Genomic DNA, 27,331 nt, shown 5'->3' with positions numbered 1-27,331 from the left:
ATGTCTATTTTGCCACTATTGGGCTGAAAGACGAAGACAAAAGAAGAGGCTGTTCATGTGCTGTCATGGGGGAAACGGAAAGAGGCTGGCAATCACCCTAAAATGCACAGAGGTTTTTCTCATATCATGCTGGAGTATGTAGGCTCTTGAGCAATGGCCATACTCTGTAAAAAGCCACTTTAAAAGGATGTATCTTGACTCTAATGCATTGCCTATGCTGTGCAAGAAAGTTATTTAGGAAAGAAATGAAAGAAAACATCAGAACATCAGACAGTAAAATGAAAGGGCAAACTTGGGACTGCATCTTGCCATCTAAATACTCTCCCTCGTGTCATGTGAATGCCCTGCAGTATCCTCCATGATCCCAGCCACCTCTCCAAAAAGGCATAGCTCCTCTCATGGGTTCTGTGCTTTCTGCATATACAGTGCCTTGCATCACATCTAGGGCTTTAAAAGCCTGATCCAAAGTCTATTGATTCCACCTCAATGTCCCAAATCAAGGCTGGAATAAACACATTCAAACATTTCTTTTTTGCTTCACCTTGAATTTCATGCATGCTCGGCCCACCAGCCAGCCTAAAAATCAAAGACTGCTGCCTGTAACACTAATATTTTGTCCACAGAACAAATGCTATCAGTCTTCATTGTCTCCACAGAAAAAGTTTTGATTTTTCCATTTCTTCTACAAACAAAATGAACATATAATTTATGTTTGTGAGCAAAGTGATTTTATGGTATTTCTCTTTGTTGACAGAATGATTGGAATAAAATTACATTCTGTTGACAAAAAAAAAGTGATGAAATGTTGCTTGTGCATGTTAGGAACAAAAGAGTTTGACAAAAAACACAGTTTGCCAATGGGACATAGTAAATGTTTTAACAAAATGAATTCTGTCTGTCTCCTATTTGTCCTAGGAATGACATGAGAAGTTTTTCCAAATCCGCTATGTCAAAATAAAATATAAAAATTTTACCTATAAAAAGACTAAACACTACTTTTATAGAAGCCATTCCTTCTAGTGCTTTAAGCCATATTGCTTTAGGTCACATCTCTTTTTTCCAGAATTCAGTAATTTTTAATAGAGATATGTGGGATCCACATGTTTTGGTACCTATCCATCCTATACACCACCATTAATTAACAGTAGTAGGCTTTCACATTTTTTTTGATTTTTGGTAAATTGGACAATGAAGTAGAACTTTGTCATCTTCAGGGATACTAGATATGTTTAAAGATAACAGCATTTGTCCTTCAAAGTCATCAGGCCTCTGACAGCAACACAAGTACTCACATAATTTAATTCTTTCATAGCCTAAGCAACAGTCTGACAGCATCTGGGAAATGTGTGCCAAGCTATTTTCTCTTTGAACTTTGATTCCTGACATCTTTACATGGACATGAGCTCATATGAGGATGGACAGAAAGGGAGGGGAATCTCTCTTTGGTGGGCTCAAGTGAATGAGCTTAGACAAGGCTGATTTACCCTTGGTAGCAGAGGGCCTTTAGGTTAAAAGAAATTTGATGGCTCTACGGGGAGTGGGATATAAAAGCACAAGGCTCGGAACAAAGGGAATAGACTTAAGTCACCATCATGAAATGGTTCAGGAAAAAGCAAAGAAAGAGCCACTATGAAAGGTTAAAGTGCAAAAGAACAAAAGCAAAGGTTGAAAAAAATTATGTAAGCATCAACATATTAACAACAAATAAAACAAAAAATAAAACTTGCAGCATAAACAGAGCCATCTGCATTGATCCTTCCTTTCTTGCTGATCTTTATTAGGCCCAAAGGCTATAAATCAGTCCAGGACAAGTGCCTGCTCCTGGCCAGGGTGATGGTGAAGAGCACGAGCTTTGCTACAGAGCTGGTGTGTGGGACAAGCTCGAGGGACAGACTTGGCTAGTTTGGTCCCTGGGATGTGCATAAAAGGTTGCCAGTGCTTCCAGGGCTCAGGCAGGCAGTGAAAGGAGTCAACTTTCCTTCCAGACAGACAAAAATGAAAGAAAAACATTGTAATCCCATTAGCACTGGTGGATTTCTGTCTGATCTTCCATCATGCAGAGGAATACCATCCCCACTGAAAGCACTGGGATTTTGGCCATACCCCACAGCATATCAGCGAGCTAGGACATGAAGCACCCTTAAATCCATTCAATTCCCTTGCAGCTAAGTGAGGAGATACGGAAAGGACACGGAAGGAGTCTGGCAAGATCCTACAGTGCAGACACACTTTCAAATGTTCACAAGTTTGAGCTTTTCAAGTCACTGTGGCTTCACACAGTCAGAAGGACTGCAGACCTGAGGTCTGGACTTTAACATCATGGGCTAAAGAAATCTGTGATCTTGGGGCCACCAAAGACCTTGTCAGACTTTTTTCTGGCATTCCAAGGTCATGGTAAAGTAAATGATGTTTAGTTCAACTGTGTATGGGTTAAAGATCTGGAGGAGATCTGTGTCTGTATGGATTGGCCAGTCTGCACAAATATTAACATAAAAGCAGTAATAGAAATTTACATTTATCAAATGTCTCTTAGAGCTAAAAATGCAATTAATTGCACTGCTTGCAGGAAGGCTTTTGTTCTTTTCTTCCCTCCCTCTCTCCTCCAGACCCCCCCCCCAACAGTGAGAAGAAGGGAACTAATGTGGTAAATGTTTTTTCCTCTGATTTTTCCCTTACAAAAGAATAAATGATATTAAAAGCTGAGAAATGTTCAAACATAATCAACACACACATACATTCTAAAGAAAATAGCAAATTAAATGCAAAGCCTATGCTAATGCATCATCCAGGTTGCGATTTTAATTGCAAAAAGTCAGGAAATGTAAAGTTATGGTTCTCGCAGTAATCATCACTCAGCCCCTTGAACACAGGTAGGATTTGTATTCCAGGCAGTGTGCGGCGTTAACTCGAACACCAGTGTACATATGCGTTCTCTGCCTTCATTACAGTTGCTGGGGGAACCATAATTCTGCATTTGCTGACTTTTGCTCAATTAATTTTTCTCCTTATTGCTGTGCTACAAGATTCTTGCATTTAATTTCGCTGTATTAAAAAAACAAACACGTAAAACAATGAAAAGAAACTGGAAATTTCCATCGCATATTAAAGTAAGGAGATAATCCATTCTGTCTCTGCATCCTAAGGCTTGTGTAGGACCACACAGTCATTTTAGAACACAGGTACATGAATAATAATAATAGCAATAGTAATAATAGTTAATAATAATCACAATAAATGCACAACCTGAAGCTTCACCTCATTGTGAAGTGAGTGCAAAAAGGTCAGGGAACTGGCATGCTCTGGACAATGCCTTTTTTCAACCCACTGTGGTAACTACTTATATTGCATTTCTTTGCAATGAAGGCCGTGCTGAGGTCCCATGTTCCCACCAAAGCTGTCTCAGATGTGTTTCACCACAAAAGCAAATGCTGTGCCCCCACAACCTGCTCAGTACTTCAGTACCTCTGAGGATAATTTTGTCTTTAATCCTCCAACTACATGCTGGTGGTGGGATATACCTTCCTGGAAATCTCCCTGGTCAATCTGCACTAGCAGCCATAAAAGTAATTAATTCTAGTGGTCTGAAAAATCAGTTGGAAAACAATGCTTAGAGTAGGTATTTTCCTACTCTGTAACAAAGGAGTCATCACTCTCAGCTTCTCCTCTTAGAATATATATTTGAAGGCACACTTGGAAACACACTAAGTAAGCCTCACTAGCATTATTGATGTGGTCTCTTTGTACCAGCAGGAGTCCCACACCATTGTGACTTGTCCTTACCCACCTCTCATCCTCCTCTGGGCTCCTGAAATGCGCCCACAAGGATGTATTGGATGTTTCAAGGTCAGATTTCCAAAGTGGCTGAAAGATACGAAGATGAATACAAGCCCACTCAGAGTTTAAATAACTGAGCACTTGGTAAATCCCACTAATCCCACCTTTCTTTTAAAGCTCATATATATATAAAATCTATTCCTAGGAAAAGCCATAGCCCAGAAGTCACCATTCTCATGCAAACTGTCATGCCAGGGGTTCTCTTTTTCTCATAGCAGTGGGTCTGCTGGTCAGACAAATCCATTAGCCCTAGCTAGAACAGCCCTCACTCAGAAGATGCATACATGTAAGTCTCCTGAGCTAAGATGTCACTATTGCCTCTCTGATAAATCTTGGCATTTTCTTCTAAAATTGTTCCATATTTTATATTCCATATTACCTTTATGTTAGCTAATGTGCAAATGGGAAACACAAGTGCCTCCTGTCCTCTGTAATGTCTCTTATAAACTCTCATGATGGAAAGAGTGGGATTTGTGCTGATAGACCAGCATAGCCACGGGTGAGCACTGGCCTCCAATTTATAAAGAGCTATCAGATATCCATGGTGTGTTCATATACTGTGTTTATTGCCAACAATATGGGAGCTTTTACCTTGAAAATACATGAAACATTTTCTAAATATAGCTCTCATTAGTACTTACTTGTTAAAACTACCACTTTTTGTTATTCAGATCTTTCTTCTTTCCTCTTTTACCTTTTTCCATTGTAAAGAGAAAGGAAATAGACTTTTTAACATGGCAGAGAAAGAATTATGGAGAAAAATTCCCATGGGCCTTTGGGGCTTTTCTGCTCCTTCTCTGAAATACGTTTATTTGGTTGATCTGTAAGCCTCTAGGTCAGCCTGTTCTTTGGACTTTGAATGCAAAGAGCACATCCAGCCAAAGGTAAGAATCCAAGGTCTCTGGCAGAAAACAGCATCAGACAGAACACATGGCAGCTCCTGAACATGCCAGAAAGAAGAAATGGTGTTGCAAAAAGTGCAAAGTTCATTCAGCTCTATTTTTGCTTTTTGCCAATTTTCCCAAACCGTAGTCAAAGGAGTCCAAATTCTCTGTGAAGTCATGTCAAACCTATGGCTGACCCACAGCATTGTACCACTCCTTTCACTCATTTCGAATACAAGCATGATGGTCACACAGTAAAAAAATCAACAGAGGTCCCCTGATCCAAAAGATGCAGGAATCTTTGCTTTCAGGCGTATGCAACATGCAAATAAGACAGTGAGCCAGGGAAATAGGTCTAACGTAGGTCATGAAGAGAAACACTGGTTAGCAGTCATGCGGACTTTGGACATAGTGCTGTGAAGGGCTCATTTCAGTGGTGAGGAACCCCCCCCACAGTGGACCTAGGGAAGTTCCATCACAGCAAGGAAGAAGTATCACCTTCTTGCTCTTCTTATGGAGGAAAAAAGCTGAATTAGCTGAAATATGTCACCAAATAGAAAATCTAGATCATTAGTGGAGTTAAGCAAGTAGGATTTTTGGATGTCCTACAGGAATCAGCTTTTATAAATATCCATGGTCATTTGAGAGGACCACTGGCAGCCTTAGGACTATTAAAGAAGAGATCATGGAAATCGGTATTAGGTGCTACCTGGAGTATGGTGCTTGCCTAGTGCTTTGTAGCTCAAAAGAAGGAGGCAGCAAAAAAAGAAATAAAGAGTCCAGAGGTTCAAGATGAGTGAGAAGAGGAGGATGTAGGCAAGGTGGTCACTCAGGCTGGGTGCACCCAGGAGGAGGCAAACACCAGGGGCACATGAGGAATGTGCAATAAATTGATAGATGAGGGCAGCAAACAAGTTGTGTTTGATATTCTCAGGACAGCACAAGATTTTCACCAAAAGCAAATGGAAGTCACTAGTCACTAACAGTGACACTGTAGACAACTTGCCACAGCTGGTGCATTGAAAGGTTCCCAAAAAGGTGACATGGGTAATACAGATTTATATGTCAAGAGGGGGAAAGATATAGGAGGCACCAGCCAGCTCCTTCAGCAACCCCCTTATGAATAAATTGTTTCTCTTACTACTGGTTGTACCTATTTTTACTTAAAATAGACTGTCCAAGGACAGGCAGTGTATACCTGTGGTGGAGTAAAGTTATTTGGAAACTTTCCTATCCAATTTCTGCTTCAGATTTCACTTTGAAAATCTAGCAATTCAAAAAGAAACAAAAGCATCCCACCGAATGATACCAAAGGACAAAGTTATTTCAGGAATACAATTTTAATCAGTGCAGTACCAGCATTTAAATCTGCTGCTGTACTGACATCAGTGGGGAAAAAAAATTAAAAACAAGGAGTCCAGAGGGACTGGCAGTTTTGGAAATTAATCTACACCTGTGTCACCTTAACATGGGATTACTGCAATTCACTCTTGATGCAGAAATTGTGGGGGAGCAAGAACTGTCAGCTCGCTTATTAGGATGAGTTTCACAGTGAGTGACACCTCTGCTCTGTGATGTGTAATGGCTAACAACGAATTTCCATCTGACTCCCTGCATTAGGGACTCAGCAAATTAGTGACCTCACTTCTTATTTTCATGTGAGTCCATGGTGTCCAGATTACTGTGGTGAGAAGACAAATGAAATCAATAGAATCTCTGTACCCAAACAGATTTCCTATCAAAACAGAGTGGCAAGGGAACAGAAAGGGTACAGCAAACATGGGTGACAGCTCACCAGATATGGGTGACGTGCTGAGTACACCTCCTTGTCACTGAGGGACAGGAAACCAATTCCTCTGAAGCACGCTGCTACTTTATCTGTGTGTCCTCAGTGTTTCCCTGCCCCAGGGACAGACAACAGCCCAGGCTGTGGCTCAGCTTGGAGCGAGAACAATGGGCAGATGTTACTGGGACCATCCTCTGGCTCTCCAGGCAGGGACATATCCCTTCAAAAGCATCTCTCATCCCACACCAGCCCCCTGCTCACCACCACCCCCCAGGGAGGGAGCAGCCACCCTTCTAGCCAGGCTAGAGGGATCCAAAAGAATCACTTGGACATTGAACCTGCAAAAGTAGTACTACACTGCAGTGTAGGCAGCTCACGGGCTGACAATCACAGCCTTTGCTACCATGTGCGCTGATGCTTCTTAAACAGCTATGCAAATCAGGACAGTGCTTGGGTAAACTTTATTTGCCTAAAACACTGGCTTTCCAGAAGATAAAAATCCCTCTGAAAGCAAGAAGACACTCATATTTGTCAGAAGTTGTTTCTCGCTTCTTATTGTTGCATGTTGTGAGGAAAGGAATTCTTTATCCTTCTTCCCTTATGTTTTTTTTTCCTTTATCCTCTTCCCATAACTCTGAAGTAAAATCTTGGTGTTTTCCAACCTAAATTTTCTGTTCATTGGTATTTCAAATAAATTGGATTTCAAACTGAGCTCAAATACCCCCACCCTAGAATTTCCCAAAAATTTTCAAATCTTTTTTTTGACACTTCAAAATGAAACATTTCTGTATAAAATCCTTCTGAGACATCTACCCAATTCTGAAAGGCTTGAACAAACCACAGGTGAAGTAAAAAGTTGCACTTTGAATAATAAACAAAATATAATAATATTGCAACAAAACCAATTTTCCCATCCAGTTTTTCAGTAGGGTCATCTCTCAACCCTGGGATATGGCTATATTTTCTTTAGGGCATAAAAGAGCTGAGCTGTATCTGCTAGAAGCAAGGTGACAAAGTAACACCACCTCTGTGAGTGAAATGAGCCGTGTCAGTAAAAGTGTAGTCTGAGCCCTAAAAACTCCTGCCAGAAGAGCTGTAGCACTTTGGGTCCTCGCAGCACACGGCAGCCTGGATGCACCCAGTGCATCCCCCAGCACAGGCAGGTGATGGGAGGCACTGAACACACACCATTGTGTGAGCAGTCAGGTGAACCACCACTGCAGCTGATGGGAGCAAAGCTGTGTCCACAGGGGTTTGTTTCAGTGCTCTGCTGGCCCTGAAGGGCTCTGCTGCCCAGGCAGAAAGAAGTACTCAAGCTCACCAGTAGGTTTTCTTCTTGGAGAGATGCAAACATCTACAAACACCACCTCCATTGACAAAATGCTCTTGCACAGACCAGCTCTCAGTCCCCTTTCCCTGGTGGGAGAATTGGAGGCATTTTTGTGTCTGCAGGATCCTTGGAGATGTAGTTGTAAGAGACCACCTTGCTGCCAAGTACAATATTGCTGCAGCCAATAATCATACTCAGGCAGATTTTAGCTCAGCTCATGATCATTTTAAGCATGAACCTGTCTTCACAACCCCTCTGGATGACAAGGGAAAGGTGGAGGCAGCAAAGCTAAGAGAGCTGGTGGAGGTGACTGAACAAGCTGCAAGCAGGGCTGCCACCAAGGAGCTCCAAGCTCCCAGCCCTGCTGCTGGCCAGGCTGCCCTGAGCCCTGGGTCAGTGGTGGGAGAGCAGAGCCACTGAACACCTACACATTATCCATAACTTGTCACACAACTGCTTTTGTGAAACAAAGAAAATTTCCACTTCCTTGATTCTAGGGATATGAATCAGGTTTCAGGTGATGGACTGGCTTTTTAACTCAATTTTGTTCAAGCTAAAAGCTTCTTCAGAAGGTGTTTGAGTATTCAACCATCTTTTATCTAGTGCTTTCATACAGATATATAAACCAAAGATTGGCAGAAAATGGCAATTTTTGCTTGAGGCCTTTGACTTATAGTGTATATGGAGAAGTCAAAGAGGAGAGACAATGGTTTTCCATCACCTACCATCCCTCCATCCAGGCTGAACTCCCCAGTCCCTGATCATTGGCGCTACCACAGCAGCTTCCAGGGGACAGACTCTGAAGCTACAAACCACAGAAACTCACAGACATGTGCAAACAACAGGACAGGATAAAATCAGACAGGTACCCTTTCTGCACAAGAACATGATGCAACTGAAAGCTGACAGAGGAGAAGTCCTAAACTCTTGCCAGCATTACTTACAATTCACAGGCACCTGGATAGCTGTTACCAATCTGGCTGCCTCTATGTGAACTTCTGCTAAATAACCCCACAGGTGCCAGCTAACACCAGAGATTTCACATGCCATTTGAACAGAAGAGGGTCAATAGTCAGCCAGCAGAGCTGATGAACAGCAAATCACCAAGTCAGTTTACTAGCAATGAGCTCTATTAAGTGACTGTAATGTAGTTCATAGCCCTGGAGTAGTCACTGTCCCTCACTAATCTAACGGCAGTATTGACAAGGATCATTTACACAGCTTCCCTTAAAGGTTACCACTATTTGTCAGGACTCTCTGTGCTCCCGATGTGCGTGTGGCCCTCGTTTACATCCCAGGCTTGCCCACCCTCACGGCAGAGCCACGATCCCAGGCAGCCCCGACTCCTCTACAAGGTCACGCTGCTGCAGCCGGGTGCCGGGTGTGCACATCCTCTAAACATCTGCTAGGGATTAACAGAGACAGCACAAACCTATCCTAAGGGCTGAACTAAGGGAGAGAAATCGGCTGTTTGACAGCAGTACCTTGCCACCAGGTATCAGTTAATCTGCATTAAGCCTACCCAGCTGTTTCTCGTGGACAGTGGACATACTCCCCTAATGCTCAGCCATGTCACAGAGTTGTAGTTCTATGTCCTTGATCATTAAGCGCAGCCACATCTTAGTTTTGCATGTTCTTTGTAAAAATGAAAAATAAAAATCACTAGTCCCTCAAGCATCATCTCTGAGCTTTAACTAGCAAGAACTAGCCCCTGGATTCTAAATACATGGATCTTTCTGGCTAAAATGTCTGCTTTTCAACCCCATTCTTTCTCTGTTTTATAATGATGGTCTGAATTGTGCAAACATCACTGCTCTGTTTGGATAAAGTCTCATCTCTTCAACATCCAGCTCTGTCTAGAAAATGAAGGAAAACCACAGCAACAAAGCCCTCCTGATGCAAATGAGAGGAAAGACAAGAAGAGCTAATGTGGACAATGGACACTTTAAACCCTCTCTGCACTTACAGTGTAAATAGATAAATCAGAGAAGCACTATTTGAAGTATAAAATTATCTTGGTCTTTAAAAAATAGCTTAAACTGCTTAAAAAAACCCCAAAAAACAAAAAAACAAAAGCTGTTGAAATTCTACTTTGCTTCCCATCTCAGTTCACAGACACAGCCAGATGCTCCAAAGGTGCCACTTATTGAGATAGACACTTTTTGAGAGAGGATCCAGTGATCAGGGCAGTCCTTGGGATGTAATCCCCAGCAAAGAGGGACGAGATTAGGAGAGAGACAGCGAGGGAAGGTCTCACACCTCTGGTTCTCTCCAGCCTCCCAGCATTGCTCCATGCTCTCCAGTGGACATATTGTTTGAGACACTTGTGTCTCTGAGCAGAAACAGGCCAGATTTGCCCCATGTTTGGAGGTGCTTTCTGGAGGACTTGCAAAGCCACTGTGTCATGGATCTTGCTTATTCCTTCCCGCAAGCAGCTGCCATGTACCTGCTCCTGCTCAGCTCCAGGGCCACCAGCTGCTTCTGCAGCTCCAGGTCCACATGTGACCTCGTGGTGGAGCTAAACCAGGATCCTGGTGCTTGGTGAGCAAAAAAATATAAAGCTGACATGAACTTTCAAGCTGAGTAGAGGAGCTTGCCTGCCTGCCCAGGGCTATGCATGGTAGGCATCCCTACTCATAGAGGGATCTAAACCTTTCTACATCTTCTGCACAGCCTCAGGGAAGAGACCAGGTCCTAAAGCCACACCACTTGTTCCAGAGCCCAGCAATCTGTGATTACTCCTTCCCAATGAGTTCTGGAAGGTTATTATTATCCCATTATTTTCACTTTTTTCTCTCCCATACCACAAGTAGATTTAAGGGTCACACCAGGGAGACAGATGAGGAAATCCGCCCAGACAGCGTTACTCTAGTGGGAGCCAGTCAGTGCTGATTCTGCTCCTACTGAGCAGCACATAAGAATAATCATTAAGTTCAATAGATCAAGGCCACACAATAAAAGAAGAAAAGATTACCTCCCTTTTCCATTTTCTTCTGTTAACACAGAAAAAGGTACAAAAAAGAATTTCTCTCTATTCCCAGCATTTGCGTAAATATGTCCTCAAATGATCAAAGCATGGATCTCTGACACAAAAGCTTTTGGGCCAAATCCAACAATTAATAAAACCTTCACTGCCCAGATGAGGATTCCCACCAGAAAAAGTCATCTGGTCTTAAAAACTGGGACAGCTGCTGCAATGGTATCCCAGCCTCCCTTCACAGAGAAGGGTTCACTGACAGCAAAACCTCTGCTCTGTAGCAAGCAACTGAGAAGCTTTTGGATACCTGGCCCCTCCAGGACCAGGGAACTGCCTGTAGGTCACTTAAGTACTGAAAACATGAGTTGAGCACAACTGAGAAAGCAGTTATTGGCTTTCAGTCACTGTAACAACCCTTTTCTTCCTCTCTAAAAAGAGAGTACTTGCCTACTGACATCACATACTGTTTGGGCTGTTAGTTTCAGGAATATAAACACATCCACATCCCTGTCCAAATATCCTCTACCTAATTAACTACTACATTTATAAATTATTGCCCAACAGAGATGCTGAGACTGCCAAGTCAAAGTCTCCAAAGACAGGAAATGCAGAATTAAAGCTGGTCACTCACATGCTGTTTTACTTCAAATACAATTGCTGCACCTGGAAAGAGCTGGGTTATGCAGTGAATTCAAATGTTGTCCATGGCAGGCTTTCCATATTTGTGGCAAAAACCATGAGGAGAAAATACGGAAGATTAGAGATAGAAGAAAAATACTTCAATTGCTTAAAAAGAAATGTCATTTAGAGATAAGACTCTCTCTGAGCATATGCCTGAAGGACCCCTTCTGATACTAGACAGTGTTTTCAGACCAAGTTGCATGAGAATGCTTGGTAACTCATTTCACCTTCCTAGTTTTCCAGGGGTCAGACACAGGTGGATAGTCAGCAGTGGCTATGGAGGGGATATGCAGCAGTGAGGAGGAACGCCGCTGGCTGTGGGTGAAGACGCCTGGAATTAATTCTGTGTTCTGTGGTCCAGGGCCTCAGAAAATACAATAAACAACAGAAGGTACTTTCAGAGAGCTTGTGCTTATTTTCTCAGTGACAAAATGGGAATTTTAAGATCACCTAAAACTCACAGGAAAGCTGTGAAGATAGTAGATTAATGCCTATAATGTTTCTGGTGACATCAGAAAAATGTCCAAATAACAAAAAAGCCAGCTCTTCACAGAGTGAAACAAGAGTCCTGTGGAAACTGCAATGTGAGGTCGAGCATTCCAGCCTCGAAAGCCAGAGCATCCAGGACTGGAGCTTAGGAGGCTCCCCCAGCATGGGCCCAGTACAGGTGTGCACCGGCTGGATGAGCTCCTGCCGCTCCCAGCTGCTGCTGCTGCCCCTGCCGGGATGGCCATCCCGGGCACCCAGCAGCACTGCCTGATCCGCCTGCCAAACATTCCCCGGGCCTGAGTCAGGCTGTGGGCCAGACCTTAGGGCTACACCGAGGCACACAAGGCTGCTAAATCTGGAAGCAGCTCTATATATCAGTGAATGCAATGGGCATTAAGCACCACCAAGCTTACAGCTCAAGGCTAATGTACCTAAATGCATCCGTTCACTCTATGCAAAGTGCTGTGAAGATGAAAAACATGAGGATATTATTTTGGCAGGCACCAGGATCCTAAATGCAACTCTATTTTTTCCTACTTCATGCTGAAGTTGTTAAAATTCTTCAAATATTAAATGTCCAGCCCCACTTTTAGGGTTGACTTAAATGCGGTTTCCAAAATATGTGCTGAATATTATTCATTTCTCAGAGAATCAAAAAGTTAGAGGCCCTTTGATGGGGTTGCTTGCATTTTTAAATCACATGCACATGCACTAGTTAGAAGACTTTGGCAATTATGGTTATATATGGCAGTATCTCAGACAAAAATGCACAATGCAAATGCAAAATTCTAGATGTTTATAACTTCTCTCTATTATATTTTTTGTGCCTTTAACCTAAATCTCTCCTACATAACACATCACAATACCAGTGACTGAAGAAATTAAAAAATGAAGCCCAGAATAACCAAAAAGTGAGGAGAACTGCAGTCCACTACCTTCCAAAAACCAAATTCCATTACACTCATTAATGAACACAAGGAAATAATCCTCCCCCAGTGTTAAATATGGATCTTATCTCGTATCTGGGTCTCAGAAAAAGGATTCAGCAACTTCTTCAGGGAATGTTTATGCTTCAATATTTATCACCTAATTGATGTTAGCAAACTAAACTTGTAGGAGCTGATGTGGAATAAACTAGGAGTCAGAACACTTGCTCCTGGAAACAACATACTTGAAGATAAAAGACAAATTTGAACAAAATTTGTAATACAGTCTTATGTGTTGGAATATTTATTCACCATTCAGGAGAGAGTCAGACTTCCCACTGACAAAGCTAGATTGCTAGTGGCCCCAGACCACAGCATTCACAGTAGAAGACTTCCATGTTCTGCCCAATGCAGTTTCTAGACCAGCTCTCAGACCTGGCTCTCCTGGTCAGTCTGAAGTTAGACATGCAAAAACACAACATAAAACACTAAAGTGTCTAACATTTTGACACCCAGAGCTCCTTAGAGCAAGTGGAGACTTTAGCACTAATTTATACCAGGCTTATACAGATGGGTGTGGGCTCCTCTGGCTGGCATGGACAAGAGCCAGTTATGGTTCAGAAGTGTTTAACTGTGTTGTGCCTGAGCAAACATGCCCTGCCTTTCAGCAGGATGTATTGATTCAAGCACAGCAATGTACTAATGTCACCTATACAGCTGTGGGATCACAGCTGGCTCTTGTGTGGCCAGCTCAGGCCACAGGCAGAACACGTATGTGTGTCTGCACTTGTCTTTAGAGGCATCCTCTAGTTTGCATGGTGGATAGGAAGCCACCTAGATTATCTCAGACAAGTCAGAGAAAGATGCAAAGTCTAGGTACTTAAGAGAGTCTAGGTGATCCCACACCAGAGGACATCTTCTGTTAACAGTGCTTTTGATCACACTTGTTCTTTTGTATTCAACACCCGAGACAGGCTTTTCCCACAAAATACAGAAAGAATACAATGCTTCCTCCTCCCCCACACTGCCTTTAATCCTCTATTCTTGTGACTGAAGATTTTGTGTGAGAGGTAAAAGGACACTTTTTTGCCCAAAGTCTTCTAACCCAGCTCCTAGCATTCAGCATAGCAGTCTAACCATGAATGTATGCAGTGGGAATTTGGAGGGCTTGCTCTGTCCCTCCTTGTAAAATTGCTCCTCTTTTCTTGAAGCAGTTATAAATCTACTGGGGCAAAGCAAGAGTGGTTCAGCTAGATTAATTAGTTTCACACTCAGCTGAGGGTAGGGGCAACTTAACAAAACAAATTATCAGCCAAAGTTGAAAAACATAAATTATTTTGAGAACACCACCCTGAGGTGGAGTAATTAGGCTTTCCTGGGAGAGAGAGACAACTCTGAGTGCCAGACAACAAGGAAGGGATTTAAATGCAAGTTTCTCATATCTCTATGATATTAGTGTCACTAATGTGACAGTCTCCCAGTGAAGGAGAGTGTGGGTATTATTTGCCGCTCTCCTGCACGTGGGGAGAGGAAGACTCTGGAAGCGTCTTGAGAGCAGGACTTACAGGCTGCAAAGAAGCCAAGCATCTCATTTGTCATCCCAGAAAAGTCCCAGCATGCACTGGGATTCAGATCTGCAAAATTTTAGCTCCACTCTGAGTTTGCTGCCGCCACCCATGTGCCAGCCCTACCACCACCCAGCCAAGACCCAGCAGCACAGAGCCCTTTCCTTGCCTGAACTCTCTCCCTCAGTGCTTGTTTCCCCACTGCCCTGACACTGCCTGTCTGCCCTGAAAATAAGCAACACCTGATGATAAACTTGGATTCTACCTGTCAGGGAGGGACTGCAGCAGCTTCCACATACAACCCACCCTGCTGGGACCACCTTGCTTTCAGTAGAGCAAGGAGGACAACCTTTCCTCTGTGTCAGGGACCTGTGTATGTGTGGCTGCCTGGCCCAGGGAGATCACCCCCCACTTCTTCACAGCAATGTGTTTTGGGGTACAGGCAGTCTCCAGCCTTCTCTTCAATGCTGGGCACATTCAGCCCAAGCAGAGATACGACAGAGAATGTTGTTCCAGGCCAGCAATGCAGACAATGCCTCAAAGTTCAAAAGTCTGTGTGCATGTTTACATTAAACAACATCATCTGATAAAGTGAGCTGCTTTTCCTCTCTCCTGTGCTCTCTCTCTTTTCTCTCTGGTCTGTGATTTTTGTACCCCTTCTGCTCAGTGTCTGTCTGAGCAGCAACAGGAGGCACCAAGAATAGCCCTCTAATCTCTACTCATTTCTTATCCCTCTGATACCTTCAGAGGGAATGGAGGATGCCTTTGCATTCCTTTGATCCTCTGCCCGGGCATGCTCATTTGAGGCTACATCTCTGTTCTGCAGCAGAAAGTGTTAATAGCTTGTTTTGTTTTGTTTTCACATAGTGACATAGTTTTGTCATATGATGGTGTATGTCATTTTTGGTAGCATCTTCCTTTCAGGTCCACAGGGTCACTCGTGCTGGTTGTTTCAAATTTTTGAGTTTAAGATATATCTTCTGCAACTTTCAGAGTTTTCATTTTAAGATGCTTGTTTCCAGGGATTTGAATAATTTGCAAGGGAACAAAAGAAGCAGCCAGGAGCATGGAATTTGGCATTGACCCAGCCCTTCATTCATAATAAACCTTTAAAAAAACCAGCAATGACTCAGCACTGGCATAATTCACTAACCAGAAAGACCTGCTTCCCAACCTTAAAATTGCATTGGTAGGTACTTAATCACAGCAAATAGCATAGTGGATACTTTATTTTTGAAAGCATATGCTGTTGTGTTCATCTCCTGAAATTGCTGTAACACATGGCCTCTCATTTAAAATATCCTTGTCAGATATAATTGGCAAAAGTCATCAGATGAGGCTCACATCATATAATTAGATGTATTATATTAGGCTGAATGGGTTACTTTAATAGTAATGCCACAACATATGCTAACAAGATGTTTTAAAATATAAACAAATTCCATGACCTTCTTGAGGCAATAACTCTAATTCTCTGTCATTTAGTTTTGGCAATAATCTATTAAAAATATGTTGGGCAACTTGTTTGGGCCCTTCTTGAGCCTCCTCATCCAAACACACCTGTTGTTGCAGATACCTACACCCACACAGCTTGGCTCAGCCCTCTGCTCAAGCACCTCCACCGGCACGGGATAAGGAGGGGCTGGAGATGAGAGGCTGTGGCCCTGCTTCCCACCTCCAGCGTCACACTGGGTGGTTGCAGTGTCACGTAGCCAAACCGCTGCACAGACTTGCTGTTATTACAAGCTCCCCAGTTCTTACAGGCTAAGGATCCTGTCCCCAGTCCTTGGATGCTCATCCATCACATTAGGAAAACAAGTTATGTTCCTCCTTGCTGTTATGCACAGTACTATTGCTAATAAACAAAACCGCTTTTGCTTACCTAGTGGTACCAGGTACTTCATCTAAAGGGAAGAGGAAGCCTAAGTTGTACATTTGGGAAACACCGTAACGAAAAAAAGGCAGTGGCCACATGGTGACTCACTGCTTCCTGATGATATTCTGGTTTTTGAATAACAGTGTGGGTGTGGCTGTCTGGTTTTCAGGTGGGTTTTTTTAAGTTAACGATCTGAAGACGCCCCTTGGTTTACCCAGTGATGCTCCTGGCTTCCTGTCGGTGTCACAGTAGAGATGAGTTCATGATGCCTTACATGCCTCAGTTTCTCTACCACCTGTGTTGCAACATCAGTACTAGGAACCGAATTGAAATACTGGAAGGAAAAATATAGCCATCTATTTCCAGAGTTACACGTTGCTGGGCTATATCCACATACAGGATTTTTAGGACTAAAAAGGTACAAGCCATCTCCTTTGGCCTCCACTTTACCAAGAGTAAAGCTATTATTAGTCTGCTAACTCATTTCCCAGGAAAGACGTGCCTATTCGCAAGGCTAATTATTCGAGTAAACAATCACACCCCTCACTGGCCAAGTTAGGCTGCTGGAGAAGCCGGGGACAATTTCTTACACGCACAAGTGGCCCTGTGTACGCAGTGGCCCTGCCCCTTGTGTCTGCCCAGGAGGTCCTGGTCCCAGCAGGTGCAGGTATTGGGAGTCACCCACAGCTGCCCTCTGCCTGCAGGATGTTTCTGGGATGCACCCACAGATGATACCATATTATATGCACACAATAAGGTAGGGGGAGAATTCAAAGTTTTGTCACACTCCTTTGAAGCTGAATGTATTTAACAAAGATGATGAAAGGCCTTGAGCGGAAGCTGTATGAGGAGGGGCTGAGGTCACTTGGTCTGTTCATCCTGGAGGAGACTGAGGGGAGACCTCTCTGCAGTTACAGCTTCCTTGTGAGGGGAGAGGAGGGTCAGGCACTGATCTCTGGTGACCAGTGTCCTGAGGTAAAGGCCTGAAGCTCTGTCAGGGGAAGTTTAGGCTGGATATTAGAAAAACGCTCTTCACCTGGAGGGTGGTTGGGCACTGGAACAGGCTCTCCTGGGAAGTGGTCACAGCATCAAACCTGACAGAGTTCAACAAGTGTTTGTACAATGCTCTGCAACACATGGTGTGACTCTTGGAAATGATGCTGTGCATGGCTGGGAGGTGGACTCTATGATCCTCGTGGAACCCTTCCAACTCAGCTTATTCTGTGATTCTGTATTGCCAAGCTCTGCTTACCGCATAGGTCTTGACAGCTAGACCCATATTCAGGCATCAAATTACTGCCTGCAGCTTGTATTCAGGTCAGCAATAACATCACATAGGGACAAAAATATTACACATAACCTTGACTGACTTCAGAGAGAAAATTATTTACTTCTAAAGACAAACTTCTTCCCTAAGAAAGCACAGACTTCTTTTTGACACAGCTTGGCTTGCTCCTCAGTGCAAGTTAGACTGATTCCTGTCACAAACATAAGAATTACACAAAATTAGGACGGTTTGTCCCACAGGAAATTCTAATTCAGCCTGATCTGATTTTATCAAATCAGTAAGCAAACCCGAATTTCCAAAATGAAAACCTAGACACAGAAATATGGAAGTGGCAGCTCCCAGAATGGGCAAGCAGGTGGGTACAGTGTACAGTACTGGCCGCTCCTGTCCCCCGTGGTTGCGGCTGATGCTTGCAGGGGATACACTGAACACAAGGGCTCTCCATCTTCCCCGGCCCAGCCATCTGTGACTTAGACTTCAGCACCTGAGGGATGCAATGTGTTTATTTGCCACAGAGAGACTGACCTTTCCTTTTTCATTTAATACCGTTGAGGCCATTTATATTCTTTATCTCCATATCATTCAGTAACAATCAATTCTACATAATTACATACAGTGTGGAACAGATTTTCCTTGTGTTTATATTGCATTCTATTTAATAATTTGTGTGGGTGACTCTGAATCTGTTAAACTAAGAGAACAGCATGCAATCTGCATAAATTTCTTTCTAATATCTCTAAGGTTTTATAAAAAAATGCATTATTCCATTCACGGTACTTTGTCTTTTCCAAGCCAAAGAGTGCCAAACTACTGTGACTGTCTTACAGTTTTTGAGTTGTGTCTTTTGTTTGTTTGTTTGTTTTGGATTTTTTTTCTTGATTTTTCTTTATCTTTTTTTTAATTAGACCAACCAGAACTATTTCTAGTATATGAGATGGGTTCATGAATTTAAATAGCGATATTATTATAGTCTTATATTATTTTTCTCACCATATATAAGCTGCTACTTACCTTTATAATTCTTCTGAATACTAATACAAGATGTATCTGAAAATTATCCACAAAATTTCCAAGGAGTTTTTTTGTCTGAATTGTAATAATTGAAAGGCACCTCCTCATTATAGACTTAAAACTAAGGGGTTTTTATTTAAGTTTTGTTTTCCTCTACCCTAAACAACTGTGTATTATCTGGAAAGGCTGTCACCTTGTTATTCATCTGCCCTTTCTTGATTATTTGTGATTGTGTCTAACACAAATCCTAGGATAAGTTGCGTGAAAATTAAATGAATGATAATTTCAAAAAAGCTTCTTTTCAGGATACTGAAATATTTCACAGTTGCATCTTTCAATGATAATCAGTTTTGCGATTTTGTTAAATTATATTTAATGTTTGTGAAATTTAGCGTACCCAAACCCTTGCCTCATTGCCATCAGTGTCCAACTGCATGTGTAACACTGTGCCCTGCTGCTCTGTGGTACACATCTCTTAGCAGCCTGACCCCTCCCAAACACAGCCAAATGTCCAGTGATGCCAGGGGCTTTGTTAAAGGTTTGCTGTTTCACGACATTTATGTTGTGAGTCAAGTCCAATCCTGTGGTTAACACTCTGGGGCATACTAAATACAAAAAGCTAAAGTGACACTAAAAGGATACAAACCTATGTAAAACAAAACCCACCAAACAAACAAACAAAACGTTTCACGGTTTTGTACATACAGAAACTCCTTCACTCCCACATGCTATGAGATGTCTTACTCATTCATCTCTGTGCTTTCTTCAACAACCTTCCCGTGTGGAAAAAAAGACACCTATCCCAACACCTTCTACAACAAGGAAACTATTGTCTCGTGTGCTTGTTTCTTATTTGAAACTAGCATTGCTTCCTGAATTCATGGTGAATAGTTTTATTTTCCAGCAACACGCATGAGCAGGAGTCACAAGAAAAGCCCATGACCCTGTGGCAGTGACAAGGCACTTCTGGGCCCTGTTAGCCAGGGATGTGATCAGCAGTTCCCTCACTGCCAGAAATCGAGCCTTGGCCTGTGTGCACAAAAAAAACCCCAGAAACCCAGCCAATATCCAGCAGAGAGTTAACCATTCCCTCACCCCACCTCTCTCCATTGCTCTCCTCCTCAGCTCTGCTCCCAGGTCAACAGGTAAACCCCAAATTTCTAATACTGGTGCAGGTATTGGAACTGGATCTCTGCTGACACTGAGTGCAGGCACTTTTTTGATTGTGAAGAACTTGGGAGTTTTCTGGCTCAGCAACAATGGAAAGCGAACTGAAATGTAATGGGCCATAAGACACTGAAACATTTGGCCATTCAGAGCCTATCAACACATGATATCAGGCAGTGGTTTGGATTGTTATTATTTTATTTTTCTAAAATAAAACAATGTTAAATTTAAGTTTATGTGCAAGGGATTGCTTGGCAGTGATAATAATGTATGTATCACTGTAAAAGGTAATTAATTTATTCCCAGACACCTTTCCTCCCTTCAGTCAATGTTATTCCTTCTTCAAGAAAAGTGACATCCTGACCCTGCTGAAATGAATGCAAGAACTACCTGTAGTTTCAACAGGAGCGGCCTTCACCTTGCACAGGATCAGGAAAAGACTTGGCATCAGCCTTCAGATTAAAATTCAAGAGTTCCTGGCACTCCTTTAAAGTGCACATTATTACCATGGTCCCCTGCTCACATCCATCCATCAGCTCTGCTTATCCCACAAGTGGTCTGTAAAGGCTTCATTTTTTTTAAGCAAACTTCTGTCTTCTCATCCACTTTCCACATTTGGAGTACTTGAGCACCTTTAGCAGGTTTCTGTCCAGCTTTGGCAGCCTCTCTTGGAAGCCACAGAGAATTAATCACCTGCCAAGGAGAAATTAATCACTTTGTTGCTGCCTCCCCCATGCATGATGGCAGAAATTCAAGCCTTTGGCTCCACCAGCAGCAGCCACAAGCCTGTTTCAGACTGCTTCAACTCTCCTGCATCACCTGTCCCACCTTCTCTCTGCTTGCAGCTAAGCTCATGCTATTATAAGTTGGTATTAGTGATGGAATATGCTTGGTTTTGCTCCTGCCCTTTCTGCCAACAAGGATGCACTGTGACTAATACAATCTCCAGCTCCAGGCTGAATTACTGCGATTGAACTACATAGGGAGGCTGTGCCAAGGCTTCGACTTCGTGGCCATGGGATAGCTCCATCTCAAGCAGAAGGGAGAGTGCCCTGGGGGTTTACTCACTGCTTCCTCAGTTATTCCCAGTCCATTTCAAAAACTAGGAACTTATCAACAAAGTTAAGCTGTAGCAGAGACCATATCTCCAGCTGCAACTCAGCTGGCAAAGGATGCTCCATTGGCAAACACAGATAAAGTATTTTTAACTTGTGAGGTCAGCTGCAAAACAAGAAACTGAACAAGACGAGAAAATTCCAGAATTTTTAGGAAAAGATATTATATCTGATTTTCAGAAAATAACTGAATAATATAGCTGAATAAGTCTTTATTGTATGTCATGTTTTTCTGTCTGGTAATTCATATACTCCACATATTGTTAGGATCTCTGTTGTTTTGTTGGGGTTTTTTTATCTAAAGGGTCTCTGAGAGTGTCTGGGAAAAGCTTAACTAAAAACATGCATACTTCAGCATGAAAATTTACAAGGATATATAAAATTGAAAGGTTTGGAATCCCTTACTATATACATTATGTATACACAAATCAATATAAGCACATTATATATTTAGCATTCAAAAATCATAATGTACTGGAACAGATGTTGCCTGCATCATCCTAATTCAGCCTCCTTGTGTGCTTCATACAACTTTTAATTATACAATTACTTTCTTTTCCTGCACAAACCTGCTGTTTTAAAATTATACCGAATTAATCAACTCTGAAGTTAAATTGAAGGTGTGTAAGGATGCTGGCTATTATCCACAGGACAATTCCTGATTTTTTGTTGAAGAAATCAGGAGGTACATAGTGAGTGAAATGTAACTGGTTTTGTGGAATTTCATCTTACCTTGAAGAGAGAGAAGGCTTGACAGAGTCCAGGCTACCCCTATCTCAGTAGAAGTGACTTTCCAAGTTCCTTGTTGAGTAAACCAAAGCACATGATGCTAACACAAAGGTGGAAATTGAAGAAGGAGTAAAAGAATATTTTCAGCTCAAGATAAAGATGTTTGGAACAAAATGAAATGCATCACTATGACACCTGGAGAAGAGTTCACCAATAGCCTCTACCCCAGTCATATGAGCATTGGCCACAGACAAAAGGGACTGAGATCCTCAAAGGAGCACAAAATCACTCCAGTTTATCTTATTAAAATCTGGTAACTAAATCCTCATAGTAAGAACTTGAACATCCTGGTAAACCTCCAATTTAGGAAGGTTTCAATGAGTACAAATTTCAGACAGGGGTGCTCTGTCATTCTCCATTCCTAGATCATGGACAGCTGAGAAGCACGTGCCTTGAATGCCCCAACTGCACAAGCACAAAAAGTCCAGCCTAGGCAATCACAACAGAGTGCAGGGTGCTCATTTCCTCAAGCATCTCCCCAGCTGAATGTGCTTCTTTTGGAGTTAGCTTTCTTCACGGTGGGTGGCATGGGGCTATGTTTTGGATTTGTGCTGAACACAGGGTTGATAACGTAGAGATGTTTTTGTTATTGCTGAGCAGGGCTCACACAGAGCCAAGGCCTTTTCTGGTTTTGGTACTGCCACACTGGCAAGGAAGTTGGGGGTGCCTGGGAAGCTGGGAGAAGACACAGCCAGGACAGGTGACCCAAAGTGATCAAAGGGACGTTCCAGACCATGTGACATCATGCTCAGTGTATAAAACTGGAGATTAGAAGGTGGAAAGGGGGACATTTGGAGTGATGGCATTTGTCTTCTCAAGTCATTGTCATGTGTGATGTGGCCCTGCTCTCCTGGGGACGACTGAACACCTGCCTGCCCATGGGGAGCAGTGACTTAATTCTTTGTTTTGCTTTGCTTGTGTGTGTGGCTTTTGCTTTCCCTATTGAACTGTCTTTATCTCAACCCATGAGTTTTCCAGCTTTTACCCTTCTGATTCTCTCCCAGATCCCCCTGGTGATGCAGTGAGCGAGGGGCTGCGTGGGGCTTGGCTGCTGACTGGGGTGAAACCATGACACCACGAAAATCTGCACCGATAGACTGCATAGTGAAGTGGGCTGGGTGTCTCTTGTTGCCAACACCAAAGTGTCCCTAAGACATTTCATATGTCACTTTTCATCTCAGAACAAATTGTATCCATATGAAAGGAATTCTGCCTTACATTTCAGTCTGCCACAGAAAAACTGATCAGAGAATAGAAATTGACTTCTGCTTAGGCCATTTAACAGATGTAATTATGTGCAAACAGAATTATACGCTTGGCTCTTTGGAAGTTCCCGGTTCACAAAGCTGGGAATTGTTATGCGCAAAATCACCTGGAAGATGAAATTTAAACAAAAAAATTCAATTATAGCTGGGAAAAATTCAAGAAATGAGATGAAAAAGAATATAATAAATATATTTTATTACATATAAATATATATATATATATTTATATATATAATAATAAACAATCTAATGAACAAAATAGTGTGATTAACATGTCAACCTGCTTAAAAAAAAAAAAGACAAAACAACCTTAAAAATATGGATAATAATTTTAAAAGACTGAAAGCTGAGAGTAACAAATACATACCAGCTAACTGTTAAGAACTGTAGAAAGGTTAGCAGCGGAGGCAGAAATACTCAAGAAGAAGTGAGATCAAGGTACAAAAGGTTAAACATATGGAAATTAACTGGTCCAGCTAACTTGTAGTCTCAAAGCGTTAAAAGCCGGTGGAGACGGTCATCAGACCTTTAATATTGGTCTTCAGTACAGCAGTCATTAAGTTGCAGCTACCTGGCAGAGAACTGATGCTACCCCAGCGACTGCAAGAACAAATGGGGTATCCCTCCTGCTCTGACAGGAGCACCGCAGAAGAGCAGATAAAAGACCTGAGTTTACTGCTAATAGTAGAGGTAATAAAGAGCAACAGGTTTATGAAAAGCAGATAGTGACAAACAATATTGATAACTTTCAAAAATTGGAAGTTTTGTTGATAAAGGCTCCACCATTGAAAAAATAATCCTGAATTTCTCTGATATATTAAGCACTGAGTCACATAAGAAGCAAGAGGGAAGTCAAATCCAGGTTCACGTGATTAAATGAGAAAGGAAGTTAATTCTTTGATAGTATTAAAAGTTATATGGAAACAGAGAGAAAGCAATGTTTCTAGTGAGTTTTCTCTGGGATTAGGTCATAGCTTTGTGCCATTTAATATTTTGGAAAATGAAAAAAGCTCAACTATTTTAAGGGAAATGACAGAAATATTAGAAGACTATTGTCTAACAGAGAGTAACTGTTCCTCAGTAAAGGACTATGCAGATAAAGGTACAGATAAATAACAATTTTTGAAAGGAAAAGGAAATATCAGTGGGATAAAAAGCAGAGGGAGCATAAGTTCAGTGAAGAACTGATGAGAAGGAGATCAAAAGTATCTTCCCAGGACAAGGACTTCAGTTCTCGACAGAACTGGAAGAGCAGTCAGACAGCAATTCACCTTTGGGTGGCTTCTCTTTCTTCCAGGCCAAAGCAGAAGTAGGTGCTAAATAAATGAAGGCAAGTGAAAAGAAACAAGCTTTCCTTTGGGGTCACTGCAAGAGAAATTGAATACCTGCTTTGAAGTAAATATATAATTTTTAAAAAAGTAAATCCACCCCACCTACAGAGAACACCATTCTGGAGAGAGGTCTGGTCCCAGGCACCAGTCTGTCTCATGTAGTAGAGCAGCAGCAGGGCTCTGGCAGGTGCTCCTTGGAAAACCTACTGACAATTGTACATGTTCAACACTCCCATAGGGAGACCCTGTCTCTGCAAATTCTTACTTGGCAAACAAGTATTTCACTTGAAAAATGCACGATTTGGAAGATATAAGGAGATGCATGATTTCAGGAAGAGAGGCAAGCTAAGAGAGTCTAAGCAGCATTGGAAAGTGCTAGGCTAAAGCTAAAAAAAGGTAATTTAAAAGAAGTATCATCGCTTGGAGAGAAAAAAAAAATACACAGACTGACCACATCAATGATCCAGCCATCTGTAACACACCTTCTCCAACATGGATCAGACAAGCACAAGAACACCTTGAGATCCTGGACTATGAAAAAATCACCATCCATAATTCGACTGTCTAAAGCAACAAGCTTGTGAAAAGCGTGCTGTGGACATAACAAAATACCTTTTAAGAGTTTAAACAACAGAATACAGACCTCTCAAACTGAGTGACTTGAACAGTGGGTGGAAAACAGTCATTCACAGATGTCCTGAAGGATGGTATTGGCACAGTTGTTTTACAATCATGTGGCCAAAACTAGAAACCAGAGAGCTTTCCACTTCTCTGCAGGTGTTATTTAAAAAAAAACAAAACCAAAAAAAACCCACAAAAAAAAACCCCAAAACCCTTGCACCCATCCACTCATCTAGGAAAGGCAGCTGTGTCACAGTGAGGGCACCAAAAGGTTCACAAGCTCCCTGCAGCCCATGTTAACTGAAACAAACCACAAAACTGCTGCCGCTCCTGAAGGGGCCTGGCAAACCTCATTTTACCACAGAAATACGGAGCTTATTTTTCAGCTTCAGATGTACAATTTGCAAACTGAATGCAAACCTCAGAAAGACTCAATTGTTGCAGATACACTCTAAAGTATTAGAAATACGTTGTGTAGGATAGACAAGAGCTAGATACCAATCAGATTAAAAAAACGCAAAACAACTGCTGCAAGTCAGATTTCATGAGAACTCTGATTTTGAAAGCTACTGCTAAGGTACAACCCTGTAGACTCTTGGCCCTATTTTCAGATCAAAGAAATAATCTCATAATCTGAAAAGAAGCAAAACATCTATTTGAAGACATGAAGATGGTTAACTCTGAGGTACCATGGTATCGTAAACATATGAATGAAGCCCTTTTGGAGATTAGGCAATCTAAGAAAGACAAAGAGTTACCAGGATGAAGATGGTCAGGTTTGTTGCATTCAACAAGTAAAGCAAAAGAGCAATTTACTGATAGTGCTCTTTTTGTTGGTTTTGTTCTGACGTAGTGTTCACGTCCCCAGATCCAAATCCTATCTCTTCTTCACTCTTCCTAAGCAGCTGCTTCCACTCTGAGAGTCTGAAGTTAATGGGTAGGCGATGTGAGGTAAGCAGGATGGACCCTCCGGGCTCAGTTCAGGTGCCTCACCAGATGCACACGGAGCACATGCAGATTCACGCACTGGCCTTGTATAAATCTCCACCAAGCCTGGTAGGTTTTCCAAAATGTTGTATATCCCAGATTGTTCAAAAGATACCTCTTCAAATACTCCTTTTTCATCAGCAGCAAAATTTACTTTCTATTCTATTTTATCTTCCCTTATCCTGAGAAGAGTTTGGACTGAAGTATGTCTCCTGGAAAGCAACTGATGAGAACAGCAAGCCTGAAGCACACCAGCAGCAAGAAGAAGGTCAACCCAAACTGCTGTACCTCAGCACAGCTCCTGCCAGCCAAAACCACCCTAGAGAGTAAAATGTCCAACCTGCTTGCAAAAAACATTTCTCTTTACAAGTAGTTGCAATGCAAAACAGTGTGCCATAGAGGGGAGGAAACTTTTCACAAAAAAAAAAGATTGACTACTGGAATTTATTTAGGTCGACACCAGTGGGACTTTCTCAGAAGCAAGGAAACTTTTTGTGAGCTAAATGTTTACCTCCTTTGTGGGAGCAGCAAATTAGGTGTTTACTCCTTCAAGCAGTAACAGAAGCCAATACACCTGTTCCTTCCAGATTGTCCCTGCTTTTTTTGGCATGTGATACCCTGAAAATGGCTCCAGTGATCTGCCATGGGAGGGCCAGGAGGTTTGATAAAACAGGTTGTAGCATTTGTTTCTCAAGTACTAAAAAAAACCCAAAGCAGTTAATGGTTGTGCTGGCTAAGAGAATATAATGCTTATTGCTGCATTTTATTAATTCTGGTACCAATCCCACAGAATATTGAAATTAGAATAAAATAAAAACAGAAAAAATGTGGGTAAAAACAAACATGCCACATATATTTATGAAAAAGCCATCAATCTTATATGGTTGTGCCTTTCGTCATGGGGGAGGGGATAGGATCAGAGAGATGTTATCCACGGCCTGATCCACCACTGCCCTGTGAACCACCCAGCCCCAGTTCTCACCCCTGGAGAGGACAGAGTGACAGGAAGGGCATTTAAATCCCACTTCTGATCTGCGAAGTGCAACCTTGTGCACTCTCCCCACAAAAAAACAGCAGGGAAGGACTGAGGGGTGGGGACAGTGTAAGTGTGAAACCCCACTTTGAGCATCTGCATTTCTCTGGTGGCACCTTGCATCAGCTGTCACCAAGTCACCACAGACTGGCAGGTGACATTCTGTATATTTATGTATATGGAAAGCCCCAGCTGCATTCAAACAATTTTGCCTACAAAAGTGATGGGCTGAGAGCAGAGGACATTAAACCTGAGGGTTTAGTTCACAGTCCTGTGAAAAAAATCATTGCTTTTCTCAGTATCAGTCCAAAAATTCCTTCAGTGTCAGAAATGGTGCTGGGTTATGCAGGCAACCCAGCTCAGCCCTGGCCAACAA

General features: G+C 42.2%; 2 long non-coding RNA genes across 6 annotated transcripts in view; one reads left to right on the top strand and one right to left on the bottom strand.

Moving 5' to 3' along the window:
• Positions 1-27,331, bottom strand: part of LOC104690726 — a 143,359-nt gene that overhangs the window by 65,224 nt on the left and 50,804 nt on the right. The window lies entirely within an intron of this gene.
• LOC120409933 lies at positions 16,991-26,322 on the top strand. Of its 2 annotated transcripts, none has more exons than XR_005601809.1 (3): positions 16,991-17,105; positions 25,841-25,991; positions 26,113-26,322. It is a non-coding gene; the product is annotated as an uncharacterized LOC120409933 (long non-coding RNA). The 2 variants fall into 2 exon arrangements; XR_005601810.1 differs by having other exon boundaries at positions 25,838-25,991.

The sequence above is a fragment of the Corvus cornix genome, chromosome 4 (assembly GCF_000738735.6).
Source record: "Corvus cornix cornix isolate S_Up_H32 chromosome 4, ASM73873v5, whole genome shotgun sequence".
Taxonomy (NCBI): domain Eukaryota; kingdom Metazoa; phylum Chordata; class Aves; order Passeriformes; family Corvidae; genus Corvus; species Corvus cornix.
The sequence above is the reverse complement of the archived record's forward strand: the minus strand, read 5'-3'. Positions and strand labels throughout refer to the sequence as shown.